We start from the raw sequence: 25,065 nt of genomic DNA, 5'->3' as shown, positions 1-25,065 counted from the left end.
TCTCCAAAAGGTAACTGATCAACATGGGGGAGTGATAAGATCGTGTGCAGATCAAAAACGATCATTCCCTCATTTAATGAGGTGAGAGAAAATCACTCGAGTGCTTATTGGTGCATTAAATGCACGTCACATCATGTTACCAGACAGAGTGGGGGAGTGGACCACTTTTCTCGGCCACATGATCCCATTGGGATTCATCTAAACGGTTGGAAATAAAGGCTAAAAGCATTAAGCATATTTAGTCATGATTCCAAACCCGAAAGAAGATAAAGATTTCATAACATCAGACTTGTGAGACAAGTAAAGTCAAACATGTCCTTTTTACATCAACAGAAATGCTTCTCCAGAGAGAATTATTACACAGAACAATACGCAACACAAACAGTTACAATCTCTCGTGCATTTGTAGGCAGACTTCCCTTCTACACATTGCTACCCTTCTTCTTTCGTTCCTACGCAAGGTATTCCCTCTTTCGGATCTCATGAGCAAAGACTTCAGCAATGAGAGTCTCGTGATCTGCTCCCAAGGTTTCTTTAGAGAGACCTCGTCTCTCCATGTCATTTAGTTCAGCCATTACCTTGGCCTTAGCAAAAGAGTACAGTGCACGATATCTTTCTTCGTGCTTTAGAAGAGGGGTAAGTTCAACAAGAGAGTAGAACTCTGAGATTTCAGGTTCTTTCTCAGATGATGAACCTTTCTCAACCGAGTTCCCGAGATTGCGGTGAGACATTTTGCCAGTCTCAGATAAGCTCTTGGATGAGAGTGCCTTTTCTTTCCCTTTATCCATGAGTTGAAGAAAGAGATGAGTGAGTCCATAGAAGATTGAGAGGGTCTATTAAATAGAGAGACCGAACCTCTCAAAAGATGTGTCCAACTGACTTGACCAAGACACTGCTTAGGGAATATATTCTTTTTCAAGAATTTTGTCCTTGATTCGAGATTTTTTAGACAGGTGATAGATAAGACATATAAAGTCTCGATCAAAGGAAACCAGAGCCAATTAAGCTTTATTATTCATAGAACCGAGAGAAGAAAGTACATAGGATAAGATACAACAGACAAAAGATCAATTTTTCTTCCTCTCGTTTTTCTTGACTTCAGATGGTTCACCTTTGGCCTTTTTCAAATTTCCCAGCATTTGCTTGAACCATTTCCCGGTTCGTGGGTAGTTTGAGCCAGATGAGGATTCAAGTTCTTCCTCCTGATCATATTTCTCCATTAAGTCCTCTTGTGCCAGAAAAGCCATATAGTCTCGATCTGGAATCTTGGTAGGATCTTTCGAAGTCTTCTCTTCACTTTCAACAATAAAACCCGCCATATCATCATACTTAAGAGACGAGTCGGAATCAGAAGGAATTTCCACTGGTGCTTGTGGACTGTTACCAAGGTAGAGGTCACCCTGTTCCTCCCTGAGACGTCTGGCACCTTCTTTCAGTTTGTGAGAATCACCTCTGGTGAAAGGTTTCTTTGGAGCCATGGTAAAGAAAAGAGGGATGAGTATAATGTGAAGAATTTCACCTCCTTTTATAGCAAGAAATCCACATAGCTCATGTGTCTGTTACACCTTAATTTCAATGTTACAATTAATGCTCATAACTGTAGTCAAGGAGTCATTAATTCCAAGCAAGACTTTGACTGTTAACTTGTTTCTTTATGAAACTCCAACTTCAATGATCTTTTAAAAGAATGTAACGCATAAAATTATGGCCCTTTTGAGCTTTCCTGTGATTTGGACAAGTAACATATAAAGTTAGGCATAGACAAGATAAGCAGTCATTCTAAGTACGAAAGGATAGCATTTTTATTAGATCACGAGGATTCCAGGTCACGAGAGTACAGCATACAAAAGCTTAGAGAAAACGATAAGGCACGTGAAGTTCCAGACGAGTCATCTCTTCGGTCACATCAGTCAGATTTGCCATCTTTGCATATTCATCCAACTCCTCAAGTGAGAGAGTGGGTTCGGGTAACTGAGTTAAGGGCCGAGAGTGAACCATAGTGACATCTTCAGAAGATTGTTCACTAGGTTGAGGAACTTCATAAGATGTTTTCTCATTAGACCTTTTCATCAGAATTCTCTCTCTAGCAAGCCGAGTGGCTTGTTCCATGCAGTAAGCCTTCTTAGCCCTGGACTCGTTGACCAATTTGTCATGAGTTTCCTTGTCCTTTGGTGTTGTGTTGGGCATGGAGTAGGTTACGATGACCCTTTCCCCATCTTCTTCCAGCCTTATGATGGTGGCATTCGGAAGCTTGTTGGCTTCTTGCATATGATGTTTTAGACGTTTGGCCCTTTTTTCAACTTCGTCGCTCTTTTCCTTCCCCTTATCCATTCCTGCAATCTTTATCCTTCTCTAAGATCTTGTGAATGAGTAAAGCTCATGAAATAGAAGAATAATATATAGGTAAAAGATAACGTGCGAATCTTAACAAAATCTTTTAGATACTGACATCATATTTGCATGATAGAGTCATAAACTAAAAAGATCATGAACAAGATAACATCACAATTTGTCACCGTGGCCTAACAAAGTTATTCAAGCTTTCTTTTTCTTGCTGCTTGCGGTGGACTTGAGAGGAGATGCTATCTTGGTGGGGGTGCCTGAGGGTGAGTAGTCAAAACTATCGCTTAGTTCCAGCACACTGTTTTCTTTGATATATCCAATGGGGTTGCCAACAGAGTAGAAGGATTCTCGTGACTCAATATCGGACGTGTCACGGAGAAGGTTTCGTATGTGTTGAGCGTGTTCAAGGAACTGATTAAGCTGTTGCTCAGTCACTAGTGGCTCACTGAGAACTTCACTCTTTCCTTCTCGTGCCTCCGTAATGGTTCTTTCGCTTCCCGTACTCATTCCTGCACATGCAAAAACAAACACTAGAATTTTCGTTAAATGTGAAATTTATTCTCATACTGTACTTCATTTATAGAGATCCTTGCGTGTGAGGATGAATTAAATCTTTTGATTTTCGAGAGCAAGAATCTTTGCAGATCTGATTCTCTTAGCTTTATGTCATTTCAATCATTCCGAGTTCATGGCTTAAAGAAGAGAATCTTGCTTCACTTAAGGGTTTCGTGAGTATATCTGCAAGTTGATCATCAGTATTAACATACTCAAGAGATATGTCCTTTTTCTTGACATAATCACGAATGAAGTGATACTTGATGTCAATATGCTTGGTCCGAGAGTGCAGCACAGGATTATTCGTAATGGCGATAGCACTCGTGTTATCGCATTTTATGCTCACTTCTCGTGCATTTATGCCATAATCTCTCAATTGGTGTTTCATCCATAAGATTTGAGCACAGCAGCTTCCAGCTGCTATGTATTCGGCTTCAGCCGTACTTGTGGCAATAGAGTTTTGCTTTTTACTAAACCAAGACACAATTCGTCCTCCTAGGAACTGACAGGTTCCTGAGGTACTTTTTCGATCAATCCGACATCCAGCGAAATCAGCATCTGAATATCCAACTAGATCAAATGATCTATCTTTTGGATACCAGAGATCGACATTTTGCGTTCCCTTAAGATATCTTAATATCTTTTTAGTTGCACTTAGGTGACTCTCTTTCGGCTTAGCTTGAAATCGTGCACATACACCAACAGCAAACAAAATGTCAGGTCTGCTTGCTGTCAGGTATAGGAGAGAACCAATAATACCTCGAAAGTTTGTTTGATCAACATCCTTTCCTTCATTATCAATGTCCATTCTGAGGGATGTGCTCATTGGAATTTTAACCGAACTTTTTCCATCAATGCCAAATTTTCGGATTAAATCCTTGGTGTATTTGGCTTGATTTATGAATATTCCATCTGGGCATTGTTTGACTTGCAAACCCAGAAAATAGTTCAGTTAACCCATCATACTCATCTCAAATTTGCCTTTCATAAGATTGGAGAACTTTTCACACAAGATTGGATTCGTGCTTCCAAAGATAATGTCATCAACGTAGATTTGTACCAAAAGAATATGGTCATTATCTTTTATACGAAAGAGTGTTTTATCAACCACTCCTTTCGTGAAGCCGCAATTGATAAGAAAGTATGAGAGAGTATCATACCAGGCTCGTGGAGCTTGCTTTAAGCCATAAAGAGCCTTTTTGAGATGATATACCTTTTCAAGCTCATTATTGATTGCAAAGCCAGGTGGTTGTTCAACATACACCTCTTCTTCAAGAAGTCCATTTAGGAAAGCGCTCTTGATATCCATTTGATAGACTTTGAAGTTCTTATAGGCTGCAAAAGCTAGAAATTTGCGAATAGCTTCCAATCTAGCTACAGGGGCGAAGGTTTCATCAAAATCAATACCTTCTTCCTGGTAATACCCCTTAGCGACAAGACGAGCTTTGTTCCTAACAATGAGCCCATCTTCACTCATTTTGTTTCTAAACACCCATTTAGTTCCAATGACATTCTGATGAGAAGGTCCCGGGACAAGTTCCCACACCTTATTTCGTTCAAATTGATGGAGCTCTTCTTGCATGGCTATTACCTAGTCTGGGTCTTTTAGAGCTTCTTCTATGGTTTTTGGTTCCATTTGTGACAGGAAACATGCCATCATACTTTCGTGCAAAGAGGCTCTTGTTCTTACACCTTCTTGAATATTTCCAATAACCTGATATGATGGATGATCTTTTAACCATCGAAGATCTGGTTCAAAAACATCTTGTTGATTTTGAGCGTCCATTTCAGGAATATAAGGTAGATCAATGTAAATCAATGGTTCAGATGTTGTGATAGATGTAGGATCATTCTGTTGAATTCCAACCTTTTCTTGAGACACAGGTTCGGGTTCATGAATCTTTAGTTGATATTTCGTGTAGGACGAGAGTATGTCTTCTTCGTCTGAGGTATTTTCGTCAACAGGTTGCTGAGGATTTTGATTTGACTTGATTGATGTTTTACATCCTAATGGGTTCACTCAGATGTTCATCAAACTTGACATGAATGGATTCCTCAATTACCATTGTTCGTTTGTTTAGAACTCTTAATGCTTTGCTTACAGAGGAGTATCCCATGAATAACCCTTCATCAGCTCTTTCGTCAAACGCTTTTAGATGATTCTTTCCGTTGTTATGTATGAAGCACCTGCAACCAAAGACATGAAAATAACCGATACTAGGTGTTTTACCTTTCCATAACTCATATGGTGTCTTGTTGTGAGATTTGTTGATCAAGGATCTATTTTGTGTATAGCATGCCGTGTTTATGGCTTCAGCCCAAAATCTCTTAGGTAGTCCTGAGTGAGAGATCATCGTTCGTGCAGCTTCTTTCAAGGTTCTGTTTCTTCTTTCGGCTACTCCGTTTTGCTGAGGAGTTCGTGCTGCCGAAAGTTGGTGGAAAATTCCATTTTGCGCACAAAATTCCTTTATGACTTTGTTGACAAATTCCGTTCCCTGATCTGATCTTATTCGTATTATTTTGAGCTCCTTTTCTGTTTGAAGTTGTCTCAAAAGATTTGGAAGAGCTGTTTCTGTTTCATTCTTCTTTTTCAAGAAAAGAACCCATGTATATCCTGTGTAGTCATCTACTATAACAAGAGTATACTTTCTTCCACTCAAACTAGCTGGATCAACTGGTCCAAAGAGGTCCATATGTAGAAGGCTTAGAGATCGAGACTTTGCATCTACATCTTTTGACTTGAAGGATGACTTGAATTGTTTTCCTTTTTGACAAGCCTCACATATTTTATCTTTCGTGTAAGATGCTTCGGGTAGCCCTCTTACGAGATTTCTCTTGGCAAGCTTGTTTATCGTCTTCAAGTTCAGATGACTTAGTTTGTTGTGACATTCTTGATTGAGATCTGCATTACTTTTGGCTACAAGACAAACGTTAGCATTAGAAGAATTTAAAGATAATACATACATATTCTTCTTTCGTTGTCCCGTTAAGGCTGTCTTGTTATCTTTCGTGTTCACGATTTTGCATTCGTCTTTGAGAAATTCTACTTTGTATCCTTTGTCACAAAATTGACTTGTGCTTAGAAGATTGAACTTCAGTCCTTCAACATAAGAGACATCTTGAATTGTTATTCCCTTGTTGATGATGTCCCCTTTTCCACGAGTTTTGCCGCTATTTTCACCTCCAAAGATAACTTTGGGTCCATCAAATTCCTTAAAGTTGCTCAACATTGTTTTGTCACCAGTCATATGTCTTGAGCATCCACTATCAATATACCATATGACCTGTTTTTCCTGCATCAAAGATTGTGTGTTTTTAGGTACCCATTTAGTTTCGGGTCCTTGGGGGTTAGCAGTCAACTTTGGAACCCATATTAACCTAGAGTATCCACGACTCATCCTCGGTCCTCTATATCCATTGGATGTGCGATAATCATAATGGATGCTGGCAAAGACTTTAGCATTATATTTCTTACGTTGATCTTCCTGAGGAAGATTTTCATAATGCTTGAGATGATTGGTTTGTTTACGCAGATGAACCATTTCAAATACTGCTCTTGGGAGAGGTTCTGGGTAATCAAACCAATCTTCTTCTGATGGCCCAGTCCATCCATTGCCATACCCAGATCTTTTGAAGGATCTTTCGGGTTGTCTGATTTGTCCGCTTCTTGAGATACCTTGTGCAGGATTCTTTCGTGTGAATTTCGGACGATATTGCCTCTGGTTACCATTCGTCTTTTTGTTAGATTGAGTGTTCCAGTTAGGCTGACCCTTTTTATGGCGTGGATTCTGTTTATTGCCATTTGGTCCATTCCTTTTGACATAGATTTGTCTAGGATTGCCATTACTAGAGTTCTTCTTTCCAGATTCCACAATTCGTTGTACAACCATACCTTTCGGTTGGCTTGTTGATTGTGGTGTTTCGACATTGTTAACTACCATCATAGGCTCAGACACCTGGGTGGGTCATTGAACAAATGCAGCCTCGAAGCTTTCGTGTGAATATGCATTCGTGGATTTGTTCAATTCGACTTGTGAAGAGGAGCTGGGGTTAAAACCAATTCCAGTTTTTTCCCCGGGCAGTCTGGATTCATTCATCATTCTATCCATTAGGTTGGATGAATTATTGAATTTATCCAAAACTTCAAGCAGTTCTTGCTCTCTCTTCTCTTTTGTTGTGCACAGCTCATTTAGAGCGAGAACATCTTTCTCAAGCTGCTCCTTAGCAATGACTAGCACATTGTTCTCAATACGAACTTGCTTTAGTTCATTATAGCTAAGCATGAGCCGAGAGTTCTCCTCCTTGAGTTTGGAGTAAGTGCTATTTATCACATTGAACCTCCTTATCATTTCGGTGACAGATTCATTGGAGGTAAGACTTCTCACAGAACTCGACTCAGCTGAATAACAAGAGGATGAATGACAATTTACCTCGTCTTCATCTGCCATGAGACATAGTTCTTCTGACTCTTGACTGAATAGGCACAACAGTCCTTTCTCCTCATTAGTGTTTTCGTCTTCTGAACTAGAGCTTGAGGAGTTACTTTCGGTTGCGACTGTGTCAGAAGTTTCGTTCACTACCATTGCCTTCCTTCTTCCTTCCTTTCTGGAGTTTGATGATTCAGGTTTGTCGCTTCTTTTATATCTTTCTCCAGTCTCTTTTGAGGGACTTGTGGTAGCATTGTTATCTTGATGTTTGCTTACTATGGGATGTGGACAGTTCGCCTTGAAGTGTCCTGGCTTTCGGCAATTATAGCACAATAGCTGAGAGTCCATGGTTTCAGATTTTGAGGTTTGAGGGAAGTTCTCGTGCTTCTTTCGGTAGCTCGAACGTTGTGGATCTTGAAAGTTGTTCTTTCTCATGAATCTTTTCATTTTCCTGACAAATAGTGCATATTGTTCATCAGATAAAAAATCACAAGAGTTAGGTTTCGACCTGTTGGATGTTGATGCTGATTGATTTGCCACGAGAGCAATGTTTTTTGTTTCTGAATCTTCGGCATCTTTTGGTTCATGTTCGAACTCATAAGCTTTGAGATCACTGAAAATTTTGGCAGTGCTTGTTGTTTTCATATCTCGACTGTCCCTCATTGCAATAACCTTCATTTCCCATGATTTAGGTAGACCACGAAGGATCTTCAGATTCATTTCCTTCTCAGTAAGTTCTTTTCCAAGATCTGATAAATCGCCCATCAGTCTGGTGAATCTGAGTTCCATATCCATGATTGATTCATTTGGCAGCATTTTGAAATCTTCGAATTTTTTCATAGCCATTGTCAGCTTGTTGTCCTTTTCTTGCTCGTCTCTTTCTCCCAAACTCATTAGGACATTCCATACTTCCATAGCATTTTTGCATTTTCGGACTCTAGGAAACAGGGAATCATCCAGAGAGTTGTAGAGAATATTTCTTGCTACATTGTCCAGATTCGCTCTTGTTCTTTCTTCTGAGGAGTACTGGTCTTTTGGTTTTAGTATCATTTGTGAAGCTCCTGCTCCCTGTGCGGCTGCTTGAGCATTCGCCATCATGATTGTAATTGGTCCGGTTGTTATGACGTCTCATATTTCATCATGAATGGAGCATAGGAGAGCCTGCATTCTTAACTTCCAGTCATCAAATTTAGCAAGACTAAATGCAAGTTGTTTGGAGCGATGAGCATGTTCCTTTTCCATTTTTTTTTTTTAAACGTGCAAAGAAAATATGCAAGATTTTCAAGAGATTTTTGAATAGGAATCTACCAGGCAGTAAATGCAAAGCCTTTACCGATCAAGGTATTGGCTCTGATACCACTTGTTGGTCCCGATAGAATGAGATGAGAGTCTAGAGGGGGGGGGGGGTGAATAGACTCTTTTCGTTAGAAGCCCTAAACGTCACCTTTCGGTGTCTTGGCGCAGCGGATAAGATAGATTTGTTTTAGATACTTTGCACGAGTTTGCGTAATTAGACAAACTTTCGGTAATGATAATAAAGGAATGATATGAGAGCAAAAAGGAAAAGCGTAAGTAAAGAGATAGAGAGGACACGAGATTTTATAGTGGTTCAGCCAATGTTGCCTACTCCACTCTTCTTCCACAACAGTTGGAAGGATTGCACTATCACTCTTAGTACAAAATACACAAAGACTTCCTTGATCACTAAGCCGGACAGCCTTCGTAGGTTTTTCAACTCCTCGAGTTTACTCCGCCTCTATCAACTTCTTCTCCTGAGTTGAGGTTGGTAGAAAATGATTTCTTGAATTCTCCAACGATGAGGTCTTGACTCTGAGATATGATTGCTTCAAACAGGTGTCAAGACTTCCTTGAGGTGTAAGACAAATGATTCTTCAAGTAACTTAGCACCTCAAAACTGGTTCAGAAAAGCTTTTAGTAAATTGTAGACTTTTCAAGAGCTTTTGTAAGTGAGTAAGTCGAGTGATAATGAACCAGCACCTTCTTAGTTGATGAAGGTGAGTTTATATAGGTGATGAAAATTCATCCGTTGGAGGGAGATGAAATTTTCGAACCTTTTAACCATTGGACAAGGACCGGGGGGCTTCATGCATTAAATGCTCCATTAATGAGGTTGTACCATGTTGCCGTTGAAGGTGTGGAAAGCATTAGGGTTTTGTCCTTTAGCTCCAAGAGACGGTACATCTTCATTTAATGCTTCTTGAAAAGTGTGCCCCATAAGATGAAGTCCTTATTGTCCTAGGATGTTGTCAAATCAGACAGGTGAAACATTCTTCTCGTTGTTGAAGAGAAGTAATGCTTGATAAAGATCGTCTTTCACAAACACTGTCCTTTCGTGCTTGTTGACAACTCCTGCTTGACTCTCGTTGTTGTTCTTCATGTCTCGTGTCTTCTTTCGCCTTGGAGACCCTAACATCTAGTCATAACTCATTTTCGTGTGTTTGTCTAGCTTAACACGAATTACAGAGGAGTTACGACAACTCTCTTCTAGGACGAAAGCAACGATTAAAAACGCTAATGGTTAGGAGTCTACTTTTCTACATTACATTGGTATCATCAAAATCCTAATACAATGTTCCTAACACGCCGGATTCCTTGTTTGGGTGCTCAAACATTGAATCGTATCAAGTTTTATCCTAGGTAGCCTAGACTACAACGCTCCTAGCACTTGTGGGATGTAGCTAATAAGGTTTTAAGGAAAGAGTGATCGCTTGACTCTTGCTAAAAACCCAACACCAAACACGAGCCAATCTCTTCATCTTTCCTTCCCCTTTCTACAGAAAATAATAATCCATATTTTGTAGGATTATTATTGAGTTTTACCAACGAGATATCCAACAAACTTGTCCCCATTAGAAACTCTCAAATGCTTTACTCCTCCTTGAGTTCACAACCTCCTACTAATATAAAGACGAGGTATGCCAGATAAGGTATGTTGAAAGTGAAAGCATTCAAGTATCTTTAGGCAACCTTTTAGAACTATCAAGAAATTCTCATACTACTGGAGTCTGTCGGAGTCATGACCTTTACTTCGAGAGCAAGAGGAAATATTGGCTGTTATAAAGAAATTAAAAATGAGGCGTCTAAGTTTCTAAAGAACATAAGTGACATCATCAAAATCTACACAACAACTATTCCTAACAACATGAAACTTGAAAAAATGTATATATAAAGTACACTCGAGACATTTACTTCATATCTCTATTTTCCCTTTTTCAGTTTTCAATTTTTCCAATTTCCATTTCTCTAGGAAAAAAAAGGTTTAGAAATGTTGTTACGGGTGATTGAAGTGTGAATCTAGTGTTCATCTGTGTCTTTCTCTATTTCTCCAAATTTGAAGAATTAGTTAAATGGATTCTCCAAATTCTAGAAAAATAGAGAACAATTCTTCATTTTTTTTATTTCGCCAATTTTCTATTTTTCTAGAAAAAAATGATTCATTTATCTAGTTATTAATTAAAGTTTTCAAAGAAAACTTAAGCACTCAATGCTTCATTGATAATAATCTAGATTCAAATGTCCAACACTTATCTTAAAATCTAATTTTTGTAATATTGTCGGAATGTAACTAACTCAAGGGGATGTTGTAGCAAACCTTTGAAGTTTAGAAACTGGATAGTGAAAATCAAGGTGAGTCACTATGTGAATGACCCTTGTTTGAAGGACTATTAAAAGGGGTAGGAACAAGTAATAATGGGGGACTTATGATCAAACCTTGTAAAAGGCTCAACCACTCGTAATTTTTGTATCAAAATTACATAATAAAATCCTCTTAAAATATACGAAAAAATTGGAATAGAAAATTTCTCAAAACCACTATAAAAAGACCTTTCTTTCACTTTTTTTTTTTAATCTTTTACTTTTGTTGTTATTAGATTTATATCACACATAAGCACTAAAACACTCAAAATCAACAAGCTACAAGCTTTTTCCTTTTCAGAATATAAAGTTATATTGTTCCGAAAATATTAACCAATAATATGATTCAAGACTAGCTAGGGCTACCCATGCATACCCACAAGTCCACAACCCAAATGTTATTCGTGTTAAAAAATTTGCACCATTATTTGCACTATCTAATTGTTGGGAATAAAGTGTAATGGTTTTGATATGCCAAATTTGTATTTGTAGATCCCCCAATTTTGTTTATAGGTCTAGTAGAGTCTTAGACCATGATCGGGAAATTATTTAAGTTGAAAAGATAAAAACAGAGGAAGATGCATGAAAATAGAAGAAGAAGATATAAAGCCTAAAATCAAGAATTTGTCTGGAGAAAATGACAAATTGAAGAAGAAGATGAATGATACAATATTCACGTCGCTACTACTCAAAGAAGATATCCCAGAAAAATTTTCGTGAAGAAAATTAATATTGGAAGAATGCATGAAATTGACTTGGAGATCAAGCATCTATGGAAAGAAAAGAGTACATCAAATGTGATTGGAGATTTAATCAAAAGTTGTATGGACGAAGTGGATGATGCTTGATATGTTATGTGAAATGGCTCAAGTTCGAAACTCACCATCAATAATTTTACAAGGTAAAATTTGAGAAGCCAAATTAAATTAATCTGATGGAGTTGGGCGCTAGTTTAAGCTTTGGGCGTCGATTACAAGTGGAAATTGGGAATGCACTTGGGAGCCGATTTCATAGTGTTCCACATCGGAATCAATTCAAGGGAGCCGATTTCATAGCGTTCCACATCGGAATCAATTCAAGATGGGAGCCGATATAGAATTGAAATTGGGAGCCAATTGAGGTTGTAGTAAGCAATTGAAATTGGGAGCCAGGAGAAATTGGAACCAATTGAAATTGGGAGCAAGTTTCACATGGGAATCAAGCCTGAAATTGGGAGCCAGGAGAAATTGAAACCAATTGAAATTGGGAGCAAGTTTCACATGGGAATCAAGCCAATGTAGAATAGTTTCACATGGGAATCAAGCCAATGTAGAATTGAAATTGTTTCACATGGGAATCAAGCCAATGTAGAATTGAAATTGGGAGCCAATTGAGGTTGTAGTATGGGATGCAATTTCAAAGTTGGGGACCGATTCAAAGAAGACATGGAGATCAAATTGAATTGAGATGAAATTCAATACAAGGAGAAGTCTGGGAGCCAATTTCGAAGTCAAAGTCACCAATTCAAATTTGGAAGCAATTGAAAGCACCAGGAGCAGTTTGGGAGCCAATTGCAAGTCAAAGTCAATTGGGAGCCAATTACAATGGAGAAATTCAAATTGGGTGCCAATTACAAGCCAATTGAAATTGGGTGTCAATTACAAAGGAGAAATTCAAATTGGGTGGAAGTTCAAAGCCAGTTTGAAGTCTGAGAACACCCAGACGTGAGAATGAAGAAGATGAAGATGAACTAGACGAAGAAGATGAACTAGACGAAGATGAACTTACAGTGAAAATATTCTCACAAGGAAAAATACTAGTTTAACTAGTATGGGATTAAATTAATGAATATTTTTAAATCCCAAAGATACAAAGACCACTTCAGAGCTAATCAGAGAAGCCGTTCTACACCCAGATATTCCCACTCAATGTTAAACCAAAGGAATATCAGATGAAGTTTGGGAGCTCATTTACATGGAGATGAAGATCCATCAAACGGCTAGCTTATCCTTTCTGACATCTTTGCAGAAGATAAGATAAGATCTCTGACAAAAAGATACAAGATTTCAAAAATGAGAGCGTCTCTTTCCAACGGACAGATTCTCATTACTAGCTATAAAATGATGAAGATATGAAGACTTGAAGAAAACGAAAAGCGTGAAGAGCATAGAGCAGAAAATTCGAAACTCATCAAGAGGATCGAATAGAGCAATTAATCTTGAAAGAGCATAGAGCAAAAATCTCATTTGGTACAGAGCATACCAAAAATCTTCAAGTGAGAAGTGAGAAAAGAAAAAGAACTCAGAGACCTTCAAAGAAAAATATTCAGAGAGTTCTTAAACAGAGCAAAGCATAACAAAAATATCAAGTGCTTTACTTGATATATTCAAAGAGAGAAAACACTCAGAGCTATCAAGAGAAATCATTCCAGAGTGTTTATTTTCATCAAAGAGACCTGCGCATCATTGAAGATCATCTACAGAGTCTCAGAAGTTGGAAGCAAGACAACACTTGTTTTGGAGCAAAACAAGAGAAGGGAGGAAAGTAGCACGGAGCTGTGAGATCCGAAGCAGCAGCGTCGGAGGCACTGGGCGTGATTGGTGTGGGCTTGGTGATCAAAGCACCAGATCACGGGATACGTTTCTACCGGAGTGTGGAAGACGGGGGGAAAGTAACGCGGAGTTGTAAAATCCTGGGATAGTAGCGCGGCGACGTGAAACCCGAAGCAGCAGTGTGGTGTCACTGGGCGTGATTAGTGCGGGCTTTGTGATCAAAGCACTAGATCACGGAAATTCATTGTATCTTGGAACCAAGGAGTGGTAGATATATTGAATTGCTCTTGGAGATAAGAGCAAGTGGAGTAGGAGGATTACACCACCTCGCGAACCACTATAATTGTCTTGTGTTCTTTACTGCTTTCTTTACTTACCGCTCTTTACATATTCGCTCTACACGAGATATACTGCTCACACAATCTCACACACACTTTATGTTTATTTATTTCCGCTGTGCACCATACTCTAACAATCTAGTTAAGAGTTTTGGTTTATCTCTGGCTTAGCAATTGTTGTGCTGTGCGAAAAAGTTTGAAAGTCTATTCACCCCCCCCCCCCCCTCTAGACTTTCACCTTACCTCTTTTGGGACCAACAATTGGTATCAGAGCCTTTAGCCTATTTGAGTCAGTTTATACCAACCTTTGGTATTAAAACACGTTGCCCAACTGGGTTAACTGTTTTTGACTGCTAGGCTGATCCATTCTACAAAGTGTGTGAATTGGATTAATCTTTCATATCTCTCGTGATGATGATGAAGAAAGATTTAGCTCAAAATCTATTATTCTGACTTGATAAATTTGATGATTGGAAAGTTCGTATGCAGGTAAACTTATCGTCCTTACACGATGAAATGTGGGAAGTTATTTCCACCGGCCCTATAGAAATATTAAAAGTCAATACGGCGTTTGTTATATCCCCGGATGCTCCACAGTACGTACAAAAGCCCAAACCGGAATGGACATCGGACGATAGAACGCGGAATAATCTTGACAATATTGCCAAGGATATTCTATTCAAAGCCGTAGATGATACAATATTTCCGAAGATCCGAAAGTGTGCCACTCCCCAAGAAATATGGGAAACTCTCATCAAGATTGGCGAAGGAGATGAACAAGAAAAAGACAATAAGCTCACAATCGCTAAGAAGAAGTTTGAAGATTTCAAAATGCTCTCAAATGAAAGTGTTGCAGACATGGAAGCTCGAATGATCAATGTTCTTGGAGAGATTAGTGATCTTGGCAAAAATATTTGCCAAAAAGAAATTAATCTCAAAATCCTACGAGGCTTACCATCTGCATGGGATATGAAGGTTACGGCTATGCGCGATCACCGAGATCTAAGAATGTTGTCAACAGACAAATTATTTAGTGATCTAAAAGCATATGAGTTCGAAATGAAGGCCAAAGATGATGATGTTCATGAAGCTCGAAATGATGCTCTAATGGCCGAACAACCGTCAACCTCCAGGTCAGTAGAAAATAATGTTGATTTTATGACTGACGAACAATTTGCTCTTTTTGTGAAAAGATTTAAAAGGTTTATGCGAAAAGGAGACAACAAAAATTCTGCTCGTGGAAAATTCATCTCTCGCATAACACAAGAAGAAAAAGTCGAAGAAAATAAGGATTTGTGCTACAATTGCCGCAAACCCAGACATTTTAAAATAAATTGTCCGTATCCGATCGTTAGCAAGTATCAAGGCAAAAATGTTGAATCTACGCCGAACAAATCCGAAAGAAAAAGGTTCAAGCGCAACAAAAGAAAAACTCTCGTTAGCAACGAACCAAACGAAAATGATGATTCGGAAGATTCATCATCAAGCGATGAAAGTTCATGTTCGGATGATGATACGGCACTAATATGCAAGTCAATTGAGTTGAGTACAAGTGAAGATTGTCTTATGGCTCTTGACGCAGAGGAAGAAGAGGTAACATCTAATTCTTTCAATTCTGTTAATTCTTCTTTTTCTCGTGAATCAATTGACAATCTAATCGAGAATGTCAAGAGATTATGCTCACTCATCCTCAACTCAAGGAGCGCAATAATATTCTAATTCTTGAAAAAGAAGAAATGAATAAAAAATTGCAAGATGCTTTACTTGAAGTGAGTAAATTGAAGAATGAAAATATTCATCTTCAAGAAGAGTGTAAAGCTAGAGAGGTTAGAGAACATAATCTTAGAGCTACTATTGCTACGTTCACTAATTCGTCTAAAATTATAGATAAAATGGTGAGCATGCAAAAGCCATCAGGAGATAGAACCGGAATTGGTTATGACTCCACATGTTCTCAAACCCCTCAAAATCTGACTAATTCTACTACTACTTTAAATAATAAAGTTCAAGTGGTAAAATTTGTTAAAAGTCAGAATAGCACGATGAGACAAGGACTTGGCTATCAAACAAATGCAAAGTTGAAAGTTGAAAGGCCGAAACAATTCTATGATACGGCAAAACAACAAAAATTCATCAAGCAAAGATATGCCAAAGAGTCAAGTGCAAAAAGATTTCATAGAAAAGAGGGAAACTTTTCTAGAAATAAAGTTGAGAAATTTCATCCCACTCAAAAAGATTGGTTGTGCAATAGATGTAATACTTTATATAGACCAAAGCAACCATTATCATGTCTCTAATGGTTACAAATCGCCTCATCTTAATTCAATAAGATCAAGGTGGGTTTGGTTACCAAAAATCACTAACAGTAAAGGACCCAAGCAAGTATGGGTACCTAAAGTTAATTAATCTTTTTTGCAGGATGTTTGGTACATCGATAGTGGTTGCTCACGCCACATGACTAGAAATAAATCATATCTAGTGAATTTCAAAGAAATCGATGGACCAAAAGTTATATTCGGAGGAAATCAAAATTATGGAATCACAAAAGGAGTTGGCACGATCAAGAAAAATGGTCTAAAGATTGAAGATGTTTCTTTCGTTGAAGGATTGAAATTTAATTTGTTGAGCACTAGTCAATTTTGTGATAAAGGCTATCTTGTAGAATTTTCTAAAGATAATTGCCTAATCAAAAATGAGCTCACAAATGAGATTGTTCTTTCTGGAAAAAGACGAAAGAATATGTATGTTGTTGATTGGACCACAAGCAAAGATTCAGTGTGCTTAATGGCCATAAATTCAAATGAAGCTAATTGGGAATGGCACAGAAAGCTCAACCACTTAAACTTCAAGACTATCAATCAGCTTGCAAAGAAAAATCTAGTAGAAGGCTAGCCAGATATTATTTTCAAGAAGGACCAAGTGTGTGATGCATGCCAACGCGGAAAGCAAATCAAATCATCATTCAAATCAAAGACACACGAGTCAACGTCAAGACCGCTAAGCTTACTACATATGGACTTATTTGGACCGGTTGATCCAATAAGTGTAAGTGGTAAGAAATATACTCTCGTTGTTGTTGATGATTTTTCCAGGTACACTTGGACCGTGTTCATCAAGAAGAAAAATGAAGTTGAGCAAGTTCTACCGAAGCTGTTGAAGCAACTACAAAATGAGAAAGAATTGCAAATATCAAAAATGCGAACGGATCGCGGAACAGAGTTCGTGAATGGAGTTATACAAGCTTTTTGCAATTCACGTGGAATTTCTCATCAATTATATGCCGCAAGAACACCGCAACAAAACGGTGTTGCCGAAAGAAGAAACCGGACACTCAAAGAAGCCGCACGAGTGATGATTAGTGCTGCCGGTCTCCCGAAACGATATTGGGCGGAAGCTATCAACACTGCTTGTTACACGCAAAATCGAAGCATGATCCATAAGCAGTACAAGAAGACACCATATGAGCTATATAAAGGGAGAAAACCAAATATTGGTTATTTTCATATTTTTGGATGCAAATGTTTTATTCATATTAATGATAAATTGCATCTAAAAGCTTTTGATGAGCGTGCAGATGAAGGAATTTTTCTAGGATATTCAGCTACCAGCAAGGCATTCAGAGTTTTGAATAAAAGATCAATGGTGGTTGAAGAATCCATACACGTGGTATTTGATGAAAAATCACAGATCAAGAATGATGCACTGGACGAAGAAATTGCACAAAATGGTAACAAGTGTCATATTGATTTTTGTGATACTAATGATACGTGTGAAGATGATGTTTTGCAGGGAATGGATGAGTTGGAATTTAATTCTCTAGAAAATCCCATCCCTCATCTAGAAGAAGTTGGAAATTCCTTAAATAATAATTTTGGGAGTGATCCCGCACGTGAGAATGAGGATGCAGTACAAGTTGGTGATCCAATTAGTGATCAAGTTACTGGTGAAGTTGGTGGTCAATTACAAAATGAATTAAATGTGGAAATTCGAACCAACTCTCCCAGTACACAACAAATGGATCCACCCAGTACCATGCACCCATTTGAACCAGATTTAAGATGGCTCAAAAATCACCCTCCAGAATCAATTATTAGGAATATTCATGAAGGCGTGAAAACAAGATCATCTACCATGGAAGCACTGTTCACGTGTTATCTATCTCAGATTGAACCAAAAGAAATTGACGAAGCTCTCAATGATCCGGATTGGATAAATGCTATGCAAGAGGAGCTCGATCAATTCAAAAGAAATGATGTTTGGGAACTTGTTCCAAGACCGGCGAACCACAATGTTGTAAGAACCAAATGGGTCTTCCAGAACAAAGCAAACGAAGAAGGCGTGATTGTTAGGAATAAAGCAAGGCTCGTTGCAAAAGCATACTCTCAAGAAGAAAGAATAGATTTTGATGAAACTTTTGCACCGGTGGCTCAACTTGAAGCAATCAGAATTTTCCTAGCCTACACCGCACACAAAGATTTCACCGTTTATCAAATGGACGTGAAAAGCGCATTCTTGAATGGTCTACTCGAAGAAGAAGTTTATGTCGAACAACCCCCAGGTTTTGAGGTAAAAGGCGAAGGTGATAAAGTCTACAAACTTAAAAAGGCATTGTATGGGTTGAAACAAGCACCTAGAGCTTGGTATGATACTTTGTCAATGTTCTTGATAAGCTGTGGATTCACCAAAGGCCTTGTTGACAAAACTCTATTTAGAATTCAAGATGGTGATCATATTTTATTAGTGCAAATATATGTTGATGATATTATTTTTGGAAGCACTAACAATTCTTTGTGTGAGAAATTTTCGAAGCTTATGCAGAATAAATTCGAAATGAGCATGATGGGTGACTTGAATTACTTGGGCTTACAAGTCAAACAACTGAAAGAAGGAATATTCATCAATCAAGCAAAGTACACCCGCGACTTGATAAAGAAGTTTGGCCTTGATGGAAAATCATCGATCAAAATTCCAATGAGCACATCAATAAGGCTAGACAAAGATGAAGATGGAAAGGATGTCGATCAAACAAAATATAGAGGAATGATTAGTTCACTTCTATATCTTACTGCAAGCAGGCGGGACATTTCTTATGCTGTGGGCGTGTGTGCAAGATTCCAAGCTAATCCAAAAGAAAGCCACCTCACCGCAACAAAGAAGATCATACGATATTTGAAAGGCACAATCAATGTTGGATTATGGTATCCAAAAAGGTAGAGATTTTACTCTAACAGGTTTTTCAGATGCGGATTTTGCAGGTTGCAAAATAGACAGAAAAAGCACTTCCGGGACATGCCAGCTCTTGGGGGGAAGGCTTGTTTCTTGGTTCAGCAAAAAGCAAAATTCCATCGCAACTAGTACCGCCGAGGCCGAATATATTGCTGCAGGAAGTTGTTGTGCGCAAATTTTGTGGATGAATCAACAATTGAAGGATTACGGAGTTAATTGTGATGACGTTAGTATTTATTGTGATAATACTAGTGCAATCGCTATCACTCACAATCCGGTGCTTCACTCAAGAACCAAACATATCGACATTCGACATCACTTCATAAGGAATCACGTTGAAAAGAAAAATCTGAAGATCAAATATATCCCTACGGAAAACCAAGTTGCTGATATTCTCACGAAGCCTTTATGCGAAACGAGATTTTCTACCTTAAGGCACGAGTTGGGAATGATCGAAATGAGCTAAGTATCACTGGACTTAATCTCTCTATTTAAATTGATACTTGTGCTCAAAATAAATTGTTCTACATGAATAAATTGTTTTACGTACTTGCATGTATGTTTTTATTCGAAATTTTTATGTAATAAAATTACAATATGTGTTAGGAATTTATTTGTGTATTTGCATGTGTTATTTAACGTGAGATCATATGCCATGCAAATTAATTTGATAAAATTTGCAATTCGTGATTTATTTGATGTTTTGTTTAAAATTGTATGCTTTAATTTGTTAATCAGTTTTTGAGTATGCGTTCATGTTTCTGTAAATAAACTAACTTGTTTGCATGAACAATTTGCTCTAAAAATGACTTACTGTGTTTGTTTAATAATATATGTGTTATGTGCAAAATGTGATTTAATGTGTTAATTGTATATGTGTTTCGTATATATGTAGTATATGTGATATAATTCGCAATAAAATGTTTTAGAAATCTAGGAGTTAATATTTTTGTTAGTTTCTAAATTTTTTTTTTTTGGAATCTGATTAATGTGCTTTTTATATAAAGTTGTTTCTAATTATAATTGAGGAATATGTGTGTTAATTTTGTTAGTTACCAAAATGTGTTTAATTTTTGATTGGAAATTACCGTGTATGAGTTTAATATAATTGGTATGTGTGATTAATTATTTGTGGAGTAATTTTTGCTACTAACGAGATGTTTGAGTGTTATTATGTTTGTGGTACACGAATTTGAGAAGGAAATCAGGAGATAAAGGAGGCAAATTAGAGTTTAATTGGGCATCAAACCTCCACCCATAAACTCCTACCCTTTCTAAACCTCCACCCAACCTAATCCCCCCATAATCCTCTCCTATATCATCACCCTTCTCAACCGATTCGTTCTCTCTCAAATCGTCACCCAAATTCCTCAATTACTCTCCTAGAAACCGCTACCCATCACATCCACCGCTTTCTCGACCAATGAAGAGTCATGAAAGCATTTATCACACCTTTTGAAACCAAACGTCGGCTATATCCATAGAAAACCCTTCAACCCCTTCATCATTAGAACACACGGTTCTAGCACCTTCTTAGGCCTATAAATTAGGACCTGAAGCAAACAAATCTGTGTGGAGATTTCTTTTGTTTGTATCTATTTTTTTGCAGGCTTCGATGACTCCAAAGAATCAAGAAAAGAGAAGATCTTCCAGGAGAGTGGCCGAGCAAGCAAGACAAGCGATGCTGAGAGATCGACGTGCTGCAAATGGGGGACATGAAGTTGGAGACAGCCGAGACATACCGGTTGGGGAAGATTTTATTGTTTGAATTTTTGCAGGTGCAAGATGGTGTCTAGCGAGTCTCAGGAAAACGAGATAAGGAAGCAAAGTCAGAGAACCTGGGAGGATGTTCTCAAACAACCCCGAAGGGCAACACGAACAGACGGACGTAAAACGGCAGGAGAAACACCAAGCAACCCTCTGGTGTTAATATCTGATGAAAGGGAGCAAGAAAAGGAGTCGCCACAAATTCAAGCAGTTGCAGAATCACCACCGCGTGAACCTGGGTTCATATATGAAGAAGATGGTGACAAGAACTCCTTGGCAAAACAAGACAAGATGGAAGGGTCTGAGCCTCCATTCATGAAATTCTCACCAGTTGTTCAACCGGATATGTATGCTGAGATTCTGAATATGAGCAATTCAGAATATCTCCACTATTTAAAACAACTGACTTTTGGACCGGTTTTACCTCCTCCCGGTTTCGGTTTCGATGGGCTCTATCAACCTTCACCTCCACCAGAGCCTCTTCCGAAGTTTCCACCAAGTCTGCCAGTTCTTGCACCACTGCCACAAGAAATCCCTGCTCCTCCACCGCCTCCTCAGCAGACGCCACTCAACCCGTTCATCCGTCCTCGAGTGGACTTTACTAGGTTTTTTAATCAAACCTATTCATCTTCAAGCTCCAACGGATCGATGTTCGAGGAAAGTGAGTCCAGTGGTGACTCAGGACCGGGATATGCTCCTTCACCACCAGGAGGCTATGACTCAGAAGACTGCATGAGTACTGACTTCTCTGCTTGTTGAAGAAATGTTATGTTATCTCTCTCTCTCTCTCCTTCTCTGTACGAAGGAGATAAATAAAAATTTATGGATGTTTTTGCTACTGGTTTTATCTATCTCTATTTTCTCTCTGTCTCTCTCTCTCCTACAAAATGAAAAATCCCTACGTATATAAAAAGATCAAAAGTTGTCGTAGCCAAAAAGATACACAAAAATATATGAATAAAAATAAAATAAAAAGGAATTAAAAAAATTATATATTATGGCTACAAAAGGGATAAGAGAAGAAAAGAATTAAGAGGAGAAGTGTCAGTACGAGAAGAAATAAGAGAACAAGTGTCAAAAGAAAGAAGAAGAGATATACCAGTTGAAGTTGCAGTAGAAGTTGCTACTGAGAGTAGACTACAAATCACAGAGGATTTATCCAGTGTATTGCCGGTACACCATACCGAGTCTACCATGCCTACCATGGACCCTGTTCTAGAAAATGAAGAATTATTTGCAGACAATTACACGAGAACAGAAGTCCTAGAAGAACAGGTTGGTGATCTAAACCAAGAAGCCGAATCACCTGAAGAAGAAGGGATGCAAGTTATTGATACAGTTGTTTTCACAGATCCGAATAGAAGTCCATTCGGATCCCCTCAAAACTTTGTGCAGATGAATGATCAAGATGATGGCATATTTTCATCGTTATTTGCCAAAGTAGCCGAATCCAGTGATGTTGTTTGTCAAACAATTGGAGACAAGTTGGTTGAACAAAATCAAAAGATAGATCAACAACACACGGATACACGAGTCAATCTGAAGGAATTAATGGAGCATCAAAATATTTTGAAGACCTAGATTGACAAAGCAGAAAGAATTTTGAAAGGAGAATTGACAAAAGGCTTACTTGAAGTGATTCAGCTCATGAAGAAGGAACGTGAAGCAGCTGAAAAGATTAACAACGAACGTCACTTGAAACAGATCAAAGCAATTTAAGACCAAGAAAGCCGAATCAACAAACTTGAAGCTGAACTCGCAGTTACAACAAACAAGCTTGACAACATGCAAACCGTTTCCATTGAAACACACAATAGTGTTGAAATTGTGAAGGTAAGCCAAGACCGAGATTTTAAGACCCTTGCATTATTGGTTGATAACGCCAAAAGGGGGGAAGAAATTCTCAGTCACATGGCTTTGCAACAACAAGAATTTATTCTTGTAAGCCAACAAAAGCCAGTAATGCCTACTCATGGTAGAGGCCGAAGCCGCGGACAATCCTCACAAAGACCATCTCAGATTGGTTTTGCTCAGTTCGCGAATCCTAGTCTTGGTACGAGTACATCGAAGGTTGCTGAACAGCGTGGCTGGCTTGAATGCTCTAAGGGTACCGCCACTCAGACAACAATATGGACTAAGGAAAATTTACCAAGCATGATCAAGAAATGGCCTGCAGCCGATCAAGCCCAATGGATCTCGGAGAAGAACAAAGAAGAAGAAGGCAAAAGGAAAAGAACCGAGATGTGATATGAATTAAGAGATTTCACTGGAAATATGGGCATGAATCTTGGAGAAGAAAGAAGCTTCGAAGAATGTGTCTTATGGTGGGAAAACGGAGTTCTTCCGAGCAACAATATCAAAGAAGCTTATGGACACTATATGGCCGGACAGCTTACAAAGAAATTTCAGAATGCAAAGTTCAAAGATGATTTCTTCAAACTCAGAGAACATGTTAAGGAAATTTTGAAGAAAGACTCTGGTGTGAAGAAACCCAGAAGGTAATCTGAAAATTCTCTTAAGCTGATATTTTCTCTATTTTCGAACCTCTGTTGCGTTTTTCTCTATAAATTCGAAATATATCAATAATAATTTCCCATGGTCTATTTTGAGTCTTTAATTTTATTTGTTTAATGTAATTAGACTTTCGTGAATTAAAAGATAAGAAATATGTCAAACGCACGACAAAATTAAAAATTGATGATGATCAAAATAAAAATAATTCAAGATGCGTTTAGGAGCTTGTCTAAAAATTTAATTCACAAGTTTCTTTTGATTGTGTCTAGAAAATCATTTGTTAAACTCATCTTGGCTTTGTCAAATAAAATTGAGCAAAAAGATTATTTTTCAAAGACTTAAAGCCAATGACTGAGTATAGGTTTTGGCATTATCAAAAGGGGGGAAATTGTTAGGAATAAAGTGTAATGGTTTTGATATGCCAAATTTGTATTTGTAGATCCCCCAATTTTGTTTATAGGTCTAGTAGAGTCTTAGACCATGATCGGGAAATTATTTAAGTTGAAAAGAGAAAAACAGAGGAAGATGCATGAAAATAGAAGAAGAAGATATAAAGCCTAAAATCAAGAATTTGTCTGGAGAAAATGACAAATTGAAGAAAAAGATGAATGATACAATATTCACGTCGCTACTACTCAAAGAAGATATCCCAGAAGAATTTTCGTGAAGAAAATTAATATTGGAAGAATGCATGAAATTGACTTGGAGATCAAGCATCTATGGAAAGAAAGGAGTACATCAAATGTGATTGGAGATTTAATCAAAAGCTGTACGGACGAAGTGGATGATGCTTGATATGCCATGTGAAATGGCTCAAGTTCAAAACTCACTATCAACAATTTTACAAGGTAAAATTTGAGAAGCCAAATTAAATTAATCTGATGGAGTTGGGCGCCGATTACAAGTGGAAATTGGGTGGCAATTGAGATGCAATTGCACTTGGGAGCCGATTTCATAGCAATTGAAATTGGGAGCCATTTCAGAGAAATTCAAACCAATTGAAATTGGGAGCAAGTCAATTCAAGATGGGAGCCAATGTAGAATTGAAATTGGGAGAAAGCGTGAAGAGCATATGGGAGCAAGTCAATTCAAGATGGGAGCCAATGTAGAATTGAAATTGGGAGAAAGCGTGAAGAGCATAGAGCAGAAAATTCGAAACTCATCAAGAGGATCGAATAGAGCAATTAAGCTTCAAAGAGCATAGAGCAAAAATCTCATATAGAGCAATTAAGCTTCAAAGAGCATAGAGCAAAAATCTCATTTGGTACAGTGCATACAAAAAATCTTCATGTGAGAAGTGAGAAAAGAAAAAGAACCTTCAAAGAAAAATATTCAGAGAGTTCTTAAACAGAGCAAAGCAGAACAAAAATATCAAGAGCATTTTGATATATTCAAAGAGAGAAAACACTCAGAGCTATCAAGAGAAATCATTCCAGAGTGTTTATTTTCATCAAAGAGACCTGCGCATCATTGAAGATTATCTACAGAGTCTCAGAAGTTGGAAGCAAGACAACACTTGTTTTGGAGCAAAACAAGAGAAGGGAGGAAAGTAGCACGGAGCTGTGAAATCCTGGATTGTCACACGGAGCTGTGAGATCCGAAGCAGCAGTGTCGGAGGCACTGGGCGTGATTGGTGTGGGCTTGGTGATCAAAGCACCAGATCACGAGATACGTTTCTACCGGAGTGTGGAAGACGGGGGGAAAGTA

This window comes from Ipomoea nil, unplaced genomic scaffold, assembly GCF_001879475.1.
Source record: "Ipomoea nil cultivar Tokyo-kokei standard unplaced genomic scaffold, Asagao_1.1 scaffold1420, whole genome shotgun sequence".
Taxonomy (NCBI): Eukaryota; Viridiplantae; Streptophyta; class Magnoliopsida; order Solanales; family Convolvulaceae; genus Ipomoea; species Ipomoea nil.
The sequence above is the reverse complement of the archived record's forward strand: the minus strand, read 5'-3'. Positions refer to the sequence as shown.